Raw genomic sequence first — 20,177 nt, forward strand, 5'->3', positions numbered from 1 at the left:
ACGTTAGCCCAAGCCAGATGTACAAAGTCTTCCAGTAGATCAGGGGTGGGGAACCTTTTTTTCTGCCAAGGACCATTTGGATATTTCTAACATAATTTTTTGGCCATGCAAAAAGAATCAACTTAAAAATTAGCCTGTTGTTATATTTGGGCAAACATTTAATTAACTCACACCCCTAATGTGATGGCTGGAACTGCTTCTATTTGGTGAGGCGTGTGATGTTAGCTGGTATTGATGATGCTGCTGCTACTCGCAGCTGCTTTTCCAGGTTTGCTCCGAGATTTATTGAATTTCGAGTCCCGCCTGCGGTTGCCTTGGCAGGGCCACACCAAATTATTTCGCGGGCCTCATACGGCCCGCGGGCCGGACGTTGCCCACCCCTGCAGTAGATGAAGAAGACCAGGGTTATTTTGATGTAAACTAAACGAAAAAAAACAACTTTTTATTTGACCAGGTAAGGCCCAATGGGCTGTATAGTAGCTCTGTTTCCCAAGCTACCTGGCCACAAATGACGTCTCAACGAAGTGGCTTATCGCGTGGAAATGTACAGCAAAAATTCCACGCGACCACGAGGAGGCAGAGGGAGAGAGAGAGAGAGACGCGCAGACTCCAGATATACAACGGGCGTCAGGGTCGGGACCAAACCCACGAACATCCTGTATACCAGGCGAAGTCATTGACATCTTGCTACAGCGGCGCCCCACATCCTATTTGATGTCTTGTTCACTCATCTTTCAAAATCACGAACATCTGCCGCGAATAGGATGTTGAATAGGACGTTGAATAGGACGTTGAATAGGAAATTGAATAGGACGTTGAATAGGACGTTGAATAGGACGTTGAATATGACGTTGAATAGGACATTGAATAGGACGTTGAATAGGACGTTCAATAGTACGGTGAATAGGACGGTGAATAGGACGTTCAATAGTACGTTGAATAGGACGTTCAATAGGAAATTGAATAGTACGTTGAATAGTACGTTCAATAGGACGTTGAATAGGACGTTGAATAGGACGTTGAATAGGACGTCAATCATTCGTGGCTGCCTGCTGCTCTTCTTCACCGCGGTGGCACCATCTTCGGATCCGTTCGTTCGCATTTCCCGCGCTGTGAACCTCCCTTCTCCCCTCCCACCCACCCCCCCCAACGGCGTTCTCATTGGCTGCGGCCAACACGCGCGTCGCCCAACGCGCCTACACATTGGCTCCTTCCTCTCCATTGTGACGTATTAAGGGGGCGGGGCACCAGCGCGCGGGTTGATGTGGGGGTGAGGGTAGGGGGGCGGGGAGGGGATTTGGGGGGTGGGGGACGAATCGGTGGGGGTAGAGAGGGGCTGCGAGGGGAGGGGCTGCGTGGGTACCCGATGCGTGTGGGGGGGGGGGGGTGCACGCGCGGGGTGGGGGGCGCTAGGGGGAGGGGCGGGTGGATGATGGAGGGGGTCTGGGGGTTGTCACGCACGAGGGGCGGGGGGGGGGTTACCCGAGTGTTTAGAGATGGGGATGGGGGGGGCGTTGCTTAGCGACGGCAACTTCATAGCATTACTGCTACTCCTACAGAACTACGACTAACTACGATGGGTCACAGTGAGAAGCAGCTCCAGGCAACCAACGACAACAACCGCCATTCGCCACGGGGCTTGTGCCAGGCTAGGTGCACGTTGAGGCCACGTGAAGTGTCGTAACGCCCGCTGGCAGGAGGTCACGGGACAGACCCAGGTGCCAGGGGTTGACTGAGTGAGATGACTGGCCGATTGTGCCACCTGTGCCCCCTACTGTGCCAACCAACACTGCCACCACAATCACGCCTACAACCATCGCCACCGCTGCCACCACCACCACGACCTCCACCACCACGGTGGCCACCACTACCACCACACTCATAACCACCATCACCGCCACCACCACCACCACTATTATCACACTCACAACCACCACCACTGCCACCGCCACCACAGCCACCACCACCACAGCACCACCACAGCACCACCACAGCACCACCACAGCACCACCACCACACCACCACCACAGCACCACCACCACACCACCACCACAGCACCACCACCACTGCCACCGCCACCACACCACCACCACACCACCACCACAGCACCACCACCACGGTCAATGCACGAGGCGGCCACAGCAGCCCGCGTGCCCTCAAGGGCCCCGCGCTGCACCGCGGACGCCAACGACTCCGCCGCGTCGTTGGCAAGAGGAGGCCGCTTTGTGCCGGGCGTCACCGACCGAACTTGCTACACATTTGACAAATGACACCGCAAACAACTCAAATGAAACCACGCGCAGCAGTAGCAGCATCAGCAGTAGCAGCAGCATCAACAGCAGTAGCAGCATCAGCAGTAGCAGCAGCAGTAGCAGCTGTAGCAGCAGCAGTAGCAGCAGTAGCAGCATCAGCAGCAGCAGCAGCATTAGCATCAGCAGCAGTAGCATCAACAGCAGCAGTAGCAGCAGCAGTAGCAGCATCAGCATCAGCAGCATCATGAATAATCGCCGCTCTGCTGTGATAATTCGGCAAGGACTCTCGTGAAGAACGAGTCTCGAGTCTCAGCGAGGTTTCCCTGGGTGAACAAGCAGAATCATAATAATAATAATAGAGACGAGAGAGAGAGTTAACAATTAATAATAAGTGAGAGAGAGAGAGAGTTAGACAGAGAGGTAGAACGAGAGAGAGAGAGCGAAATAGAGAATGTGAATGAGGAGGGTATAACAGAGCGAGCGAGACAGAACAAGCGAGAGAGAGACTGCGACAATGGGCTGCGTGCAGAACGAGAGAGAGAGCGAGAGAGTGAGCGAGAGAGTGAGCGAGAGAGTGAGCTAGAGAGTGAGCGAGAGAGTGAGCTAGAGAGTGAGCGAGAGAGTGAGCGAGAGAGTGAGCGAGAGAGTGAGCGAGAGAGTGACTGAGAGAGTGAGCTAGAGAGTGAGCGAGAGAGAGTGAGCGAGAGAGTGAGCTAGAGAGTGAGCGAGAGAGAGTGAGCGAGAGAGTGAGCGAGAGAGTGAGCGAGAGAGAGTGAGCGAGAGAGTGAGCGAGAGAGAGTGAGCGAGAGAGTGAGCTAGAGAGTGAGCGAGAGAGTGAGCGAGAGAGAGTGAGCGAGAGAGAGTGAGCGAGAGAGTGAGCGAGAGAGTGAGCGAGAGAGTGAGCGAGAGAGTGAGCGAGAGAGTGAGCGAGAGAGTGAGCTAGAGAGTGAGCGAGAGAGAGTGAGCGAGAGAGTGAGCGAGAGAGTGAGCGAGAGAGTGAGCGAGAGAGTGAGCGAGAGAGTGACTGAGAGAGTGAGCTAGAGAGTGAGCGAGAGAGAGTGAGCGAGAGAGTGAGCTAGAGAGTGAGCTAGAGAGTGAGCGAGAGAGTGAGCGAGAGAGTGAGCGAGAGAGTGACTGAGAGAGTGAGCTAGAGAGTGAGCGAGAGAGAGTGAGCGAGAGAGTGAGCGAGAGAGTGAGTGAGAGAGTGAGCGAGAGAGTGAGCTAGAGAGTGAGCGAGAGAGAGTGAGCGAGAGAGTGAGCGAGAGAGTGAGCTAGAGAGTGAGCGAGAGAGTGAGCGAGAGAGTGAGCGAGAGAGTGAGCGAGAGAGTGAGCGAGAGAGTGACTGAGAGAGTGAGCTAGAGAGTGAGCGAGAGAGAGTGAGCGAGAGAGTGAGCTAGAGAGTGAGCGAGAGAGTGAGCGAGAGAGTGAGCGAGAGAGTGAGCGAGAGAGTGAGCGAGAGAGAGTGAGCGAGAGAGTGAGCGAGAGAGTGAGCGAGAGAGTGAGCGAGAGAGTGAGCGAGAGAGTGAGCTAGAGAGTGAGCGAGAGAGAGTGAGCGAGAGAGTGAGCGAGAGAGTGAGCGAGAGAGTGAGCGAGAGAGTGAGCGAGAGAGTGAGCTAGAGAGTGAGCGAGAGAGAGTGAGCGAGAGAGTGAGCGAGAGAGTGAGCTAGAGAGTGAGCGAGAGAGTGAGCGAGAGAGTGAGCGAGAGAGTGAGCGAGAGAGTGACTGAGAGAGTGAGCTAGAGAGTGAGCGAGAGAGAGTGAGCGAGAGAGTGAGCTAGAGAGTGAGCGAGAGAGAGTGAGCGAGAGAGTGAGCGAGAGAGTGAGCTAGAGAGTGAGCGAGAGAGTGAGCGAGAGAGTGAGCGAGAGAGTGAGCGAGAGAGTGAGCGAGAGAGTGAGCGAGAGAGTGACTGAAAGAGTGAGCTAGAGAGTGAGCGAGAGAGAGTGAGCGAGAGAGTGAGCTAGAGAGTGAGCGAGAGAGTGAGCGAGAGAGTGAGCGAGAGAGTGAGCTAGAGAGTGAGCGAGAGAGTGAGCGAGAGAATGAGCGAGAGAGTGAGCTAGAGAGTGAGCGAGAGAGAGTGAGCGAGAGAGTGAGCGAGAGAGTGAGCGAGAGAGTGAGCGAGAGAGTGACTGAGAGAGTGAGCTAGAGAGTGAGCGAGAGAGAGTGAGCGAGAGAGTGAGCTAGAGAGTGAGCGAGAGAGAGTGAGCGAGAGAGTGAGCGAGAGAGTGAGCGAGAGAGTGACTGAGAGAGTGAGCGAGAGAGTGAGCTAGAGAGTGAGCGAGAGAGAGTGAGCGAGAGAGTGAGCGAGAGAGTGAGCGAGAGAGTGACTGAGAGAGTGAGCTAGAGAGTGAGCGAGAGAGTGAGCGAGAGAGTGAGCGAGAGAGTGAGCGAGAGAGAGTGAGCGAGAGAGTGAGCTAGAGAGTGAGCGAGAGAGTGAGCGAGAGAGTGAGCGAGAGAGAGTGAGCGAGAGAGTGAGCTAGAGAGTGAGCGAGAGAGTGAGCGAGAGAGTGAGCGAGAGAGAGTGAGCTAGAGAGTGAGCGAGAGAGTGAGCGAGAGAGAGTGAGCGAGAGAGTGAGCGAGAGAGTGAGCGAGAGAGTGAGCGAGAGAGTGAGCGAGAGAGAGTGAGCGAGAGAGTGAGCGAGAGAGTGAGCGAGAGAGTGAGCGAGAGATGGGGGCTTTACATAAAGCTAAGTTTAAAAATGTAAAAAAAATGTTTTTTTTACGAAATGATGAACGAAGCAAAGTGCCGAATACACCGAGCATCTTCTTGTTTCCACTGATCGTAAAAAAAATAGAGGGGAGAGAGAGAATGAGAGGGTAAAAGGGACACACATTTCCACACGCTCGCGTCCCACGGGAGCCGAGCTGGAATTGCTGCAGAGCGGCCCCGGGCTGGGCTATGCTGGGCTGGGCTGGGCCGGGCTGACCCCCGTGCAGCCCGTGGCGGAGTGCGAGCGAGCAGTCGGCGCACGGAACCGGGGCAGTGATACCCCGCGCACCCCACCACTACTCGTAGCCTCGAGGGTGGGGTAGACGTGGAATGTTTCCACCGCTCCCCTCCCACCTCGCAATGTATATGTTTACATACGCGTACTACGGACGCGTTCCGCGTTATAATGGGCACATTTCGTGTTATAACGGGCGCGCATTCCGCGTTATAACGGGCGCGCGTTTCGAGTTATGCGAAATGTGTTCCCTAAACGTAAGAACCGCGTTCTAGCGACAACGCGTTGCGGTGTGAACACCACGCGATAATCGAGGGCTTGCCGTGTGTATACACGATATTGTCCGTGTTAACTCATCGTCGCCATCAGCATCATCGTCGTCGTTGTCTATCGACTGCTGGATGAATCCCTCCACCACGTGGTGGTGGTCGTCGTCCTTGCGTGCGTCTTTCTCCCCCGGGTGCGCTCCCCCACCAGACCTCGACCCTTTGAGCCGTGAAGCCCTCTGGCCGACCCCATCATAATAATATTAATACTACTACTACAGGAGGTGTTAAAGTGTTCAAACAGCCAAAAAGACATCCATTGTCATACAAGGCATCATCAAGTCTGCGTTTGCCGCGCAGACTTGTGGCAAGACGTGCAAACAAATATGCTTTGGTAGTAATGATCGCATTGTCCTTGGCTATACAGCCTCCGTTATGGCTTCGTCTCACCCGTGCTTTGGGGAAAAGGACGCCAATAAGGCAAACAGTACAAGGGCAATGCAAACGCCAAAGCGTTCACAATATCTCGGGTTAAGTAGATCTATTCACGGGTCCCTTGCTGCTGGGATTGAAGATGCTTAAGGATGTGGCAATATTTTTCGATTTAAAGCTTTCGTGACTGCAGGGATTCATCTTCTTGGTTCTTTCGGTAAAGTCACGTAGAAGGGAAATAATAATATAATAAAATTAAAACATAATAAAATTCTCACGACGTTTCGACCACAACACAGGACGGCTGCTTGTGTTGTGGCCGAAACGTCGTGATAAGTTTATTGTATTATGTTTTATTTTTATTATTTTATTATTTCCCTTCTACGCGACTTTACCGAAAGAACCAAGAAGATGTGGCACTAATCAAGGATGTGTTAAGATGGCCACGGTGGCGAGATGTGAACTACCTCGCATGGTATAAAGGAGGTCGTGGCTTCGATCCAGACCCCACTGAGGCTTGCTATACATTTGGAGTTTGCACGTTCTCCCTGTGGTCGGTTGTGATAAATGTCCTTGTGATGACAAACCACTCCGTTGAACTATAATTGATGATTGCGGGTCGCTTCTGAAAAATAGCTACAATATAGCTCAGTGGGCCTTACCTGGTAAAAGGGAACATAGTTTAGTTTTAGTTTCAAACACCAACACGCCTAAATTTTGATGTAAAGCTTTCGTGACTGCAGGGATTCATATTCTTTGTTCTTTCGGTAAAGTCACGTAGAAGGGAAATTATAAAATAAGAGTACATTTTTATTATTATTTCCCTTCTACGTGACTTTACCGAAAGAACCAAGAACACCAACACGCCTGTATCGTCAATAAAATGTCTCTGATTTGCGATCCACACAATCCTCCACTTGCCTCTGAGTGTAATTCCCAGCGAGCCATGTGGCACTTGCTTCAGAAACGCGTGGTCATGCACCACAAATATGGAACGAAAAACTGAAAAGTGTGCAAAGAACCCGAGCGAGAGAGAGAGAGAGATAGAGAGACGCGCTTGGAATCACGATGAGAGTGGAGCCACTGGAACACGGCACTTCGAAATCTAGATTTGAAAACGAATTTCTTTAGAACTAATTTTTGGCTACGTACGGTGCCAAATAAGTTCAACATGCATAGATACAAAGAGTAGCACGTGCGTGAGAGAACACACCACGTGTTGATGGCATCAGTCGAACTCTGAAGAATGGTAGTACGTTAAATGTGCATGGCTTCGTCCGTACAGCAGCTTTTTATTTGTCCGGCCTGTCGCCATTACCATTAGACAATCCAGCAAACAAAAACATTCTGCCGCGTGCGTTTGATTGCCCATTAATAGTTCTCAGATTTTGGCATCCAATTCGGCTCAGAAGTACTTAATGTTGTTGCCCCAAAGTGTTTGGAACCACCAAGTTTCCTGTCTTGACAGGGCACCACGCTGGCAAGATGGTAACTACCTTGCCTGGTGTACAGGAGGTCTTGGGTTCGATCCCAATCCCCCTGGCACCTGCTGTGAGTTTTTAGTTTGCATGGTTTCTCTCCCCGGGTCGCACACATTTTTCTCCGGGTCCTCCGGTTTTTCCCTACACATTTATAAACATGCATTTTTTAGTATTTGGCTGCAATGAATGTCCGCATGATAAGCAACTTCGTTGAGCTATCATTTGTGGACCAGGTCGCTTCTGAAAAAGAGCTACTTTATAGCCTAGTGGGCCTTACCTGGTCAAATAAAAATAGTAAAACAAAAACACGTCTCCATCTCTGTCCTCATTTCAACTGGATGTTAAAATCACGAACGTTTAAGTGCGAATTAAATTTTACAACGTAATTGCTTTATTAAGTTTGTTTGCTTTTAATCGGTAATTGTGTGACGTGCTTTGATGTTGTCTGCCGGCTGAGCCGCCCACCTTGTAAAATATCTTCCTAACACTACGGGCTTCACCATGTCTGATGATGATGGTGGTGGAGGCTTGGGGAGGCCATCATCCAGCAGTGGATTGACCATGGCTAATGATGAAGATGATGATTATCGAAATGTCTGTGAATCAAAACAATTACATCCAGGCCTGTGTATGTGTTGGAACCTAGCACGCGGTGAGTGATGAGCGCAGTGCAGTTTGACGATCTGGATTCGTGCGTGCCCATTGGGTGAATGATTTGTTTTAGCCAGGTCGCCACGGTAGCGAGATGTTAACTACCTCGCTTGGCATACAGGAGGTCGTGGATTCGATACCAACCCTGACGATGCCTGTACATTTGAAGTTGGCATGTTCGCCCCGTGGTCGCTTGGATTTGTCTCTGGGTCCTCCGGTTTTTCCCTCCACATTTAGAATCAACGTGACGCGTAATTGGCTGCTCTAGATGTCCACATGATACGCCCCTTCGCTGGGCTATCATTTGTGGCCAGGTAGCTTCTGAAAATGAGCTACGTAGCTCAGTGGGCCTGACCTGGTAAAATGCATTGTTTTTAATAGTTGTAGTTTAAGACTACACTGGATTCGATTATAAATGAGTGCAGAATCGATAATTGAATCTAAACCCGATTATTGATTTAGGAATAATCGCTTCACAAACCTTGTCGAAGACAAATAGGTCTTGCTTTAACACGTATAGCCTTAGCAGACTTTTGGGACAAGTGCTGTTCATGAGCATCTATGAGCGCAGGCACGCACACGAGGGGGTGAGTGGCCAGCACCACACCCGGTCGCCTTTGTCTCCCTCGTGGCGATGTTCACATCCCCGGACCAGGTAGTCATTTGAGGTTGCGTCGATCTGCAGCGAGGCCCAGGACCACATCAATCAATCGTCACTGGTATTGGCCGTGAGCAGATAATCGATCTCGGGTGGCCGGAGTTTCCTAGCGCAGTGCGCTAACCATTGCGCCACCGCTCCCGATATCATCACATGCACTTCCCCCACACGCGTAAACACACACAGCACACTCTAACGAATCACACCTATTATGCAGACAAATCTTAACATAGTTTTTCATCTCTCTCTCCTCTGGCTAATTACATTTTTTTACATTACACAGGTGTAATTTATGTCATTTAATAAGGCAATGGGGCTTGAACTAATGACTGTGAATGCTCGTTATATTGGCCCAATTAACAGATACCTCCCAGATTTATTGTCTTCATTAATCCGACATAAAATAAATACTTGCCATTGTTCCGCCGTGATGAAACTTTGTCCGGGAATGCTAAGCTCATACGCGTATCTTTCTACTTTGTTTTTTGCCAGCACCGTTGCCCTTCCTGGGTTCGACACCAGGTCTCGGCCCGGTTCTCCACATTTAAACATCCCAGGTAGGACCAAGCCTGCAAATGATTATAATAATAATATTGATGATTATCTTATTATGGGGAGCGGTAGTGTAGCGGTTAGCGCGCTGCGCTACGAATCCAGTGACCCGGGTTCGATTCCCGCTCACGGCCGACGCCAGTGACGATTATCTGAACCGGTCCTGGGCCTCCCCTAGGTCGACTCAGTCTCAAATGAGTCCCTGGTGCGGTGTGCCAACATGGTCACTGGGGAGACAAAGGCGGCCTGGTGTGGTGCTGGCCACCCACCCCCTCGTGTACCGTTCCGGCCTTCATAGTTGCTCGCGAATTCCACTTACCCCAACAATCTCATTATGTGTGGTGATGGGGCCTAGAGGCGCGACTCTAGCGACCGCCCTGGTAAATACTGCGAGGTGTATTAACCATAACAATAAATATACGACACCACTGCCGCCTGATTCACACACATTGGACGTCACAGGAACCCCATGACGTTAAATTCGCAAGAATTGGGCCATTGCGAGTGTAGCCGGTCCGTCCCGTCCCTCTCCTCCCGCCGCGAATCCTTGCGATGGGCGACAGGTCATAGACAACAACAACAACAATAGCACAAACAATGAAGTTTGGGAGACGATGAGTAGAGACTCCGTGTTGTGTTCTGCCCTCCGGAGAAGTGGCCAACGACTTTGGCAGGACCCTCCTGAAAATGAATCATGAGACTCGGCGAGGCTTTCCTCGCTAAGTCAGCTGAATAATAATAATAATGACAATAATATTTTATTTTCTTAGTTCTTTCGGTAAAGTTACGTAGAAGGGAGATAATAAAATAATAAAATTAAAACATAAAAAACATAATAAAATAATATAATTCTCACGACGTTTCGGCCACAACGCAAGCAGCCGTCCTCAGGTGAAGAACAGGTCTGTCGGAAAGATAGCGTCTGAATGAGACGGCTGCTTGCGTTGTGGCCGAAACGTCGTGAGAATTATTTTATTATGTTTTATTTTTATTATTTTATTATCTCCCTTCTACGTGACTTTACCGAAAGAACCAAGAAGATGAATCCCTGCAGTCACGAAAGCTTTAAATCGAAATAATATTTTACCCTGCAGGAAAATCTCTCCGAATCCTATGACTCTCGGTTCCCCAAGAGGATCTTGCGTTGGGATGTTCTTTGGCCAGGTTTTCCCCCCGTAGAATAAATTAGGGCTGGTTTGCATTTCGTGTGTGGGAGGGAGCCGGAGCGACTGGAGAAAACCCCGCCGCGTGTACCCGAGGGGAAAACGCACAAGGATTCGCACAGACCGGCACGCGAACACGTTTGCCCACGCTGCCCTGTGTTATGGCCGGCCTTGCAGTTGCGCAGTGTGTTTTGGAGTCTCAAAGACTCAGTGAGACTCGGTGAGACCCGAATATTCAGTGAGACCCAAATATTAAATGAGACTCAAAGACTCAGTGAGACTTAGTGAGACTCAAATACCATTGGAACCTCATTTGCCAGTAGAAAAATATGATAATTGTTTTTTTACCCTTTTATCTGGCAACAAAACTGACACCTTTTTTACAAGGAGTCATGTTTGCATAGACCACAATACCTGCAGTCGGAATGCAAACAAAAAAAATAACTCTGATAATGACTCCTTGTAAAAAAGGTGTCAGTTTTGTTGCCAGATAAAAGAGTTGAAAACCAATTATCGAGACTCAAATATTCAATGACACTCAGCGAGACCCAAAGACTCAATGAGTCTCAATGAGACCCACAGTTGCAGTGAGACCCAAATATTAAATGAGACCCAAAGGCTCAGTGAGACTTAGTGAGACTCAAATATTCAATGAGACTCAGTGAGACCCAAATACTCAATGAGTCTCAATGAGACCCACAGATGCAGTGAGACCCAAATATTCAATGAGACCCAAAGGCTCAGTGAGACTTAGTGACACTCAAATATTCAATGAGACTCAGGGAGACCCAAATATTTAGTGAGACTCATACAATCAGTGAGACTCAAGCAAAGAACATGGAATACAGACGTAGAGTTCCTGTCTTAAAGCTTTCGTGACTGCAAGAATTCATATTCTTTGGGTCTTTCGGTAAAGTCACGTCTTTGCCCTTTGTGTGTGTGTGTGTGAGAGATGGATGGAGAGGTGGGGGAGGATGCCTGTTGGCTTGTTGGTGTGTTGTTCAAAGAAACCAATCTACTTTACCGAAAGACCCAAGGAATAGAGTTACTGTGCTTTCACAATAAGGGTTGCCCGTTATGTTTCTATCATCTGCCTTTGTTCTAACCATCGTGCGCCCGTCTGCGCCCGAGTAACCCTGCGAGTGAGTGAATACGTTGCACGAATTCTAGATTTGAAGATTTCGTGACTGCAAGGATTCATATTCTTAGGTTTTTTTTCGGTAAAGTCACGTAGGTAAAAAATTAAAATTAATAAAAGTAAAATTAAAAATAAAAATAAAAATCACGACGTTTCGGAGGCAACACACGCTTCCGTCTTCAGGTGGAACAGTCACAGCATGAAGACGGAAGCTTGTGTTGCCTCCGAAACGTCGTGATTTGTATTTTTATTGTTTATTTTACTTTTATTAATTTTACATTTTTACCTACGTGACTTTACCGAAAAAAACCTAAGAATACGTTGCACGAGACCAGCAAACATCGACACTAACCACGGTAGTGACAGCGTTCATTGTTGAGCGGGGTCACGTGGGAACGTGTTTAACAATCGTTCGGCGCGTGCAGCGTGGAACGCGTTACATTTGTATTTGAATGGGGAGGAGAGTGGTGGTATAGTGGTGGTGTAGTGGTGGTGTAGTGGTGGTGTAGTGGTGGTGTAGTGGTGGTGTAGTGGTGGTGTAGTGGTGGTGTAGTGGTGGTGTAGTGGTGATGAGAGTGGTGATGAGAGTGGTGGTGTAGTGGTGATGAGAGTGGTGGTGTAGTGGTTAGCGCGCCGCGCTACGAACCCGGCGACCAGAGTTCGATTCCCGCTCACGGCCAACACACAGTGACGATTATCTGAACCGGTCCTGGGCCTCCCCTAGGTCGACTCAGCCTCAAATGAGTTCCTGGTACGGTGTGGTGCTGGCCCACCCACTCACCGGGTCCACCGGTTATCTCCTCCACATGGAGAGAATCAACGTGCGTTTCGAGTATTTAGCTGCTATATATTTCCACACGAGAAGCTGTGATTTGTGATAGCTTCTGAAAAAAAAGCCGCATCGCTCAGTGGACCTTAGCTGGTAAAATAACAAAAAATAGTTTATAGTTTATAGATTTGAAGATTTCGTGACTGCAAGGATTCATGCTCTTAGTTTTTTCGGTAAAGTCACGTAGGTAAAAAAATTTAATAATTTTTTTAAAATTAATTTTAATTGCATTTTTTACCTACGTGACTTTACCGAAAAAACTAAGAGTACATAGTTTATAGTTTAGTAGCTATCGTGAGTAGGGTTGTGTACGTGTGCAGCTCTTCTGCTCATCCACTGCTGGATGACGGCACCCTCGCCACCACGTCGGTCGCGGGGTTAAATTTGCCATACTTCACCGCGCTGGTCAATGCGTGCTGGTGAAGATTGGGAGCATAGACCGCGGGAGGAGAGAAGTACGGTACAGTACAACACAAGAGACGTTGGTACATTGTCTCTCCTTCCGTCCGCAACGTAATCCCTCTGCAGCCTATAGCAGCTGTGAACCTTAATGTCAACTCCAATCCCATGCTTGACAAAATGACCCGGGAATTGAAACGCGGTGAAGACTGTGGGATGAATCATAATGGGGCTTTGAATACGAATGGTTAAATAAAGTACGGACATTATCTTCCACACAGAGAAAGACAACAGACACGTGGACTTGCGTACATGCAAGCAACCCCACAGACACTTGAGACACACACGCACCGATACACGTTGAACTAAACAATTGTAATTATATTTTTTTTATACAAATTTTTATTTTACCAGCTCTGAGCCACTGAGCTACGTAGTTCTTTATCAGAAGCGACCTGGTCACAATCGATAGCCCAACGAAGTGGCTTATCATGTGGAAATGCATAACAGCCAACTACTCTAAACGCACGTTTCTAATAGACATCCATACATCCATACAGGGAACACACACACACAAACACATCAACACACACGCACACGGACACATAAACACACAAAGACAAAGATCCCCCGTATACCCCTAACAGCCTTTTGGAGTGCTGTTAGCGAGCACTTATGACGGCCGGCACAGCAAACGAGGGGGCGGGTATCCAGTACACACATGCACGTAGGCACAGACACACGCAAACACATAGACAAAGACAAAAAAAACACACAGACACATGCATACAGGCAAAGACATACAGACGCATACACCCACATCCATACACACAAACACAAAGAGGCTTGTGGAGCCCCAAATGTGGTTTTAGGCCAGGGCGGTCCTGCACGGATGCTATATTCTCTGTCCGTCTGCTACAGCAGAGGTGTACGGAATGTCAAAGGGACCTACATTTCTGCTTTATTGACCTGGTCAAGGCCTATGGTACCATCCGTAGGCCAGGGCTCTGGGTTGTTCTTCGTGTATTCGGGGGTCTCTGATTCTATGCTCACAATCATTTACAGACGGTCATGGTCAAGCTACGTGGCAGGGAGTCAGAGCCAGTCCATGTTCACCTTGCGGTGAGACGGGGATGTCCGCGTGCTTCCACATTATTTTAAAACATCTTCGACCACGCAGTTCAAGGAGCCTTCCACGTCTGTAGCAGTGGAATGTATATCTGGTACAGATACAATCGGAGGGTGATCGACACCCAGGTGCGGTCACAGGGACGGATTCCTACTTGGTCCACCAGGTTATGTTTTGCTGAATCGTCTGATAGTTGCTGCTCACTCTGAGAAGGAGTTGGAGGTTTTGATGCTGAATCTGGAGCGTGCCACTGAGAAGTGGGGCCTCACCTTCAATTCCACCAAAACTAAGCACCTGCCTTGAGTATATCGTACAATCAAATACTCCACCCCTCTACTCCTCATGAGTGATGGTGCAGTCATGGAGAGAGTGGAGAAGTTTTTGTACCTGGGCAGTGTGCTTATGACCAACTTCGGTTTGGCAACAGAGGTCTCATTCCGAATTAGCCGAGCGGCATTATATTTTCGTCAACAGCGTAAGGCTATATGAAACCTACCCAGTCTGTCGTTCCAGAAGAAGCTCTGAATCTTCTCGGCCAAAGTCATGCCCTCCCTTCCCTTCGCTTGCGAAACGTGGACCACCCGTAATGTAACTCTGCGCGGGTTAGAAACATTTCGGCTGGCCTGCCCACGATCCATCCTGGGTTTAACCAGGCTGGAATGTGTGTGGAGCTCACACATCCTGGGAAGATCTGGACACATTCTCACTAGTGAGCTCCTCCAGTAGGCAAGGCTGCGTTGGCTGGGTCACGTAGCCCGCATGGCCAGCCACTGCATGCCCAAGCAGATTTTGTTTGGCCAGATCGAACGTGCTAAACGAACACGACACGGACTGGAAAAGAGATGGAGTGATGTGGTACAATAGGACGTGGAGCTGAGTGGACTTGCTGATGACCGGTAGCAGTGGTGTCAAGATCGGCCTCTGGAGGAGGCTCGTGAAAGACGCTACTGGGCAGTTGGAGGGCAGACGCCCTCCAACAGCGAGCGCCGGTTGTGAGTATGTGTGCGAGTGTGTATGTGTGATTGTGTAAATGAGTGTGTATGTGTGTGTATGTAGGTGTGAGTGTGTATGAGTGTGTATACGAGTGTGTGTGTGTGAGTGTGTATATGAGAGTGTGTATATGTGTGAATATGAGTGTGTGTATATTAGAGTGTGTCTGTGTGTGTGTATACGAGAGTGTGTGTGCGAGAGTGTGTGTGAGTGTGTACATGTGTGTGAGTGTGTCTGTGTGTATACGAGTGTGTATATGAGAGTGTGTATATGAGAGTGTGTATATGAGTCTGTATACGAGTGTGTGTGTGAGTGTGTATATGAGAATGTGTATGTGAGTGTGTGTATATGAGTGTGTATATGAGAGTGTGTATATGAGAGTGTGTATATGAGTGTGTGCATATTAGAGTGTGTGTATACGAGAGTGTGTGTGTGTGAGTGTGTGTGTGAGTGTGTGTATGTCTGTGTGTATAGGAGTGTGTGTATATGAGAGTGTGTATGTGAGTGTGTGTATGAGAGTGTGTGTGTATATGAGAGTGTGTATATGAGAGTGTGTATATGAGAGTGTGTATATGAGAGTGTGTGAGTATGTATATGAGTGTGTATACGAGTGTGTGTATGTGTGAGTGTGTCTGTGTGAGTGTGTCTGTGTGAGTGTGTATGTGTGAGTGTGTATGTGTGAGTGTGTATATGAGAGTGTATACGAGAGTGTGTGTGTGTGAGTGTGTGTGGGTGAGTCTGTATATGAGAGTGTGTAGATGAGTCTGTATATGAGAGTGTGTAGATGAGTCTGTATATGAGTGTGTGTGTGAGTGTGTATGTGTGAGTGTGTGTATATGAGAGTGTGTATATGAGTCTGTATACGAGAGTGTGTGTGTGTGAGTGTGTGTGAGTGTGTGTATATGAGAGTCTGTATATGAAAGTGTGTATATGAGAGTGTATACGAGAGTGTGTGTGTGTGTGAGTGTGTGTATATGAGAGTGTGTATATGAGTCTGTATACGAAAGTGTGTGTGTGTGAGTGTGTATATGAGAGTGTATACGAGAGAGTGTGTGTGTGAGTGTGTATATGAGTCTGTATACGAGAGTGTGTGTGTGTGTGTGAGTATGTGTGGGTGTGAGTGTGTATATAAGTGTGTATATGAGAGTGTGTATACGAGAGTGTGTATACGAGAGTGTGTGTGTGTGTGAGTATGTGTGGGTGTGAGTGTGTATATGAGAGTGTGTATATGAGAGTGTGTATACGAGAGTGTGTATACGAGAGAGTGTGTGTGTGTGAGTGTGTGTGGGTGCTGGGTTAAGCAGCGCTAAGAGGCTGTCACGCGCCGCGCGCTGCGCACCCCGAGGCCACGAAATTAATCAGCGCCGCGCGCGCTCCCAGCCACACGGGTCAGATAAATCAGCGGCCCACTTAGAGGGGGGGAGGGGAGATGGGGTGGGGGCTTGGGGGGGAGGTGGTGACCGTGAGTCTGCTGGGGCAAGTGTTGTCAGCGAGCGCCTATTAAGGCCACCACATCGGAGCTTGGGGCAGCGGTGGTGGTCAACGCAGCGCGAAAGGCCCCCGTGTCCTCCTACCGTCGTGCCCATGCTGTTTTGCTGCTTTCACTTGCCCCAATATTGTGCGAAGGCTATATGGGATATCTTTGCCCTTTGTGCGTGTGAGATGGAGGGAGGGGTGGGGGAGGGTGCGTGTGCGTGTTGGTGTGTTGTGTGGGTTCGTGTGTGAGGCTCTGTGTGTGTGTGTGCGTGGGGAGCGGTGGTGTAGCGGTTAGCGCGCTGCGCTATGAACCCAGAGACCCGGGTTCGATTTCCGCTCACAGCCAACACCCATTGACGATTATCTGAACCTGTCCTGGGCCTCCCCTAGGTCGACTCAGTCTGAAATGAGTACCTGGTGCGGTGTGTAAACATCGCCACTGGGGAGACAAAGGCGATCGGGCGTGGTGCTGGCCACCCACCCCCTCGTGTGCCGTTCCGCCCTTCATAGGTGCTCGCTAACAGCACTTGCCCCTGCAGTCTGTTAAGGCTATACGGGGGATCTTTGTCTTTGGGGTGTGTGTGAGGCTGTGTGTGTGTGATTGAGGCTGTGTGGGGGAAGGGGAGGCGTGAGGCTGTCTGTGAGGCTGTGTGCCGGCTGGGGGGGGGGGTGAGAGAACGCGAGATGATGCTGTGGATGAGAGTGTGTGTCTGTGTGAGTGTGCGTTTGTGTCCATGGGTCGCCTCAGCCTTAAACCAGTACCTGGTGTGTTGTGTAAATATTGCCACTGGGGAGACAAAGGCGGCCGGGCGTGGTCCTGGCCACTCATGTGTGGGAGAAAAAAATGGGTACCTAGTGTTGTAAATTTCTGAACTGGCGGCCGGGTGCTTTGTAGGCAACCCATTCCCTTCTGTGCTGTGCTGGCCTTGGCTTCAGCAGCACTTGCCCCAACATTCTGTTTAAGGCTATACGGTGTTCTTTGGCTTTTGTAGTGATATCTTGAAACCAGAAACGACACCAGTTTCGGTATCATCATCATCAGCGCCCCAGCCACAAGCCCCACTACTATAACCACTGTCATCATCATCATCAGAATCATCATCATCATCAGCAGCCGCATCAGATGCATCAACAAACAATATCGTCAGCAGCAGCATCATCCAACCACCACGGGCCACCATCATCATCATCACCAGTAGCAAAACAAGAATTATATCATTGATCACCAAAAGTGAAATTCATCCTCGCCCACTTTCGTGTCGTCGTGCGGACATTTACTGGACCCCGTCATGGGAATGTGGAATGGACACCGCCGTGACTCAGTGGAGCGGGGGTGGAGGTCGCTCCCGGGGGTTTTTGCGTCGACGGAAAAAAAACGACCACTCGACCCCTTGCGGTTGTCCACCCTGACACCGAAATTCAACTCAGCGCCTCTTCTTCGCTGGAGAGACGAGGGGAGTTGTTCAGCTTCATACTCTTAGTTTTTTCGGTGAAGTCACGTAGGTAAAAAAATGAAATTAAAATTAATAAAAATAAAATAATACAAATTAATAAAAATAAAAGAATACAATTATTATTTTATTTTTATTAATTTTAATTTCATTTTTTACCTACCTGGCTTTACCGAAAAAACTAAGATTATGAATGAATCCTTGCAGTCACGAAAGCTTCAAATCTAGAATTGTTCAGTTTCCTGCCCGCCTCTCTCTCCCAGGGCGAACCTCCCCGGGGTGTCGGGTGGTGAGGACGAGGATTCGTCACGTCATTGGGGAAATCCTCCTGGCGCAGCAGCAGCAGCAGCAGCAGCAGCAGCAGAGGTTCGCGTCGTCGTGACGAGGTGAGAAGTCGTCGCCAGGTCAGGGAACGGCCCCTGGAAGATGACGACGCCATAGCCCCCCACGCCAATCGGAGTCGCGTCTCCTCCTCCTGCTCCTCCTGGAGTCGCCTCTCTCACCCAGCACGAGAGGGGGCGCTCCTCCTCCTCACCCTCCTACCTCCTCATCCTGCTCCTCCACCTTCACCTCCCTCCCTCCCTCCTCCCCACCCTCTTCCTCACCCTACTCCACCACCACCTCCTCCTCCTCGGCCACCCCACGCCCTCCACGCTCTCCGAGGAGCGGTTCCCCGCGCGTCTCTCCTCCTCCTCCGACTCGTTTCTCAATCTCAGCGCCCAGAGCCGCGCTCGGCTGAACTCGGCGAGAAGCCGCCTCGAGTTGCGCGACGGTGGATCTCGTTCCGTGCAGTCGTTGGTGATGGGGCCGAAACGTCGAACTCACGACACGCGGCCACCTGGGTTCGTCACGGGCACCTACAAGCCGGGTTCACACCCAGCACGTCAGCAGTGCTGGCTCCGTGTGTCTCTGACACGGCCATTATGAACCCCCTGGGAGACACAGAGAGACACCCAGACCCTGTTCAAACCTAGGATATCAGCTTGGCTGGGTCAGTGTCTCTGACACGGCTATTATGAACCCCCTGACAGACACAGAGAGACACCCAAACCCTGTTCAAACCTAGGATATCAGCTTGGCTGGGTCAGTGTCTCTGACACGGCTATTATGAACCCCCTGACAGACACAGAGAGACACCCAAACCCTGTTCAAACCTAGGATATCAGCTTGGCTGGGTCAGTGTCTCCGACATGGTCATTATGAACCATACTTCACCATGCGGGTCAGTGCGAGTTGGTGAAGGCGGGCAACATAGAATAGTATACCGACGGATTTTCTGTCACTCCCTCGTCCCGCAGAGCGGTCTGCAACGCTTGCTATTTGCGCATTTGTCGCCCATTCAAGCGCGATCCATGCTCAACACCGCTTAGCTTGCGAACTGTGGCGTGATCGGACGCGTTCCTTGTGATTTGGTCATGCGCTAACTCTACAGATGTGGCCTGTCAACAATCTAGTCGCTACTCTGTCTCCTTCAGGAAGCAATGAGTGACAATCAAAGGGGCAATTGCACCGATCTAAAGAATGAAAGTCTTAGGAATTATATGCATAAAGGTTGAACTTCTTTTGCACCGTGCGTAGCCAAACGTGCTAATCGGAGGTGCGGGATTAACTGACCCCTGCCATGTAAATGTGGAATTTCCACCACTGGCTTCCTGCTAGTATGAGCGGTTTGTGAGGTGACTTGGCCCCTGCCACGTGAATGTAGAATTTCCACCACTGGCTTCCTGCTAGTATGAGTGGTTTGTGAGGTGACTTGGCCCCTGCCACGTGAATGTGGAATTTCCACCACTGGCTTCCTGCTAGTATGAGTGGTTTGTGAGGTGACTTGGCCCCTGCCACGTGAATGTGGAATTTCCACCACTGGCTTCCTGCTAGTATGAGTGGTTTGTGAGGTGACTTGGCCCCTGCCACGTGAATGTGGAATTTCCACCGCTGTCATCCTGCTCGTATGAGCGCTTTGTAATGAATCACAATAGCCTCCGATTAGCACGATTGGCTACGTACGGTGCGAAAGAAATTGATCAGACCAGCCTACAACAAGTTGAATTTCGGCCAAGAGTCGGTGGTAATATTTATAAATCTACAGTGGATGGTCTCACCCGCGGCTATGAAATAAAAAAAAATGTATGAGGTTTACTAGCAAGAAACTTGATCCTCAGGATGGGCTTGATTTTCCTTCTCAAAAAATATTTGTTTTATTAATTACAGTGATGTTTGGTCGGTGTGTGTGTGTGTGTTTGTCTTTGTGGGGAGCGGTGGCGCAGCGGTTAGCACTGCGCTGCACAACGAACCTGGCCCAACCCCTGCCACGGTTACAAAACAGTGGCGAATGACATCAGAACTCGGCCCACGCATCTCCTAGGTCGGC

The sequence above is a fragment of the Lampetra fluviatilis genome, chromosome 50 (assembly GCF_964198595.1).
Source record: "Lampetra fluviatilis chromosome 50, kcLamFluv1.1, whole genome shotgun sequence".
NCBI classification, from domain to species: domain Eukaryota; kingdom Metazoa; phylum Chordata; class Hyperoartia; order Petromyzontiformes; family Petromyzontidae; genus Lampetra; species Lampetra fluviatilis.